Source organism: Corapipo altera, unplaced genomic scaffold, assembly GCF_003945725.1.
Source record: "Corapipo altera isolate COAL_440 unplaced genomic scaffold, ASM394572v1 175, whole genome shotgun sequence".
NCBI classification, from domain to species: Eukaryota; Metazoa; Chordata; class Aves; order Passeriformes; family Pipridae; genus Corapipo; species Corapipo altera.
The window spans coordinates 1646172-1646675 of NW_020884942.1; positions in this window are offsets into that span (position 1 = coordinate 1646172).

Consider the following 504-nt stretch of genomic DNA (forward strand, 5'->3'; position numbering starts at 1 on the left):
TCAGAAGCACAGTATAAACCTAATTTACAGGTTTGAAATTTATATTTTGATTTGGGAAATATGGTCATATACATGAGGTTTACACACATGGTTGCACTATACACTGCAGCATAAAAAACACAGAGCAAATTTGAGGATTGCAATGTGTTTGCCTGCAGTTATAAACATATAAATATTTAGAAATGCCAGAACTATGAAGAAATCAGCCACTAAGATATTTCCAGATATTTCCAGTTACACGAGCTATGAATTGTTTTAAATTCTAAGGTATAAAATACTTTTGCCCTTTTCATTAGTTATATAGATGGACATATTTAGTAACTGATTTATATTTGTGGTAAGTATAGTGCCTGTTAGTTTGTAAAAGGCCATACTAAAATACAATCCATGTAAGATAAACAGACCACAAAGGAAAATACAGAGTTAGTGGCTGAAAATGTGCTGTTTTCTCTAGTGCAGCACCTTCCATCTAAAAGTGGGGGATGGGGAACTTGCTGGAAATAT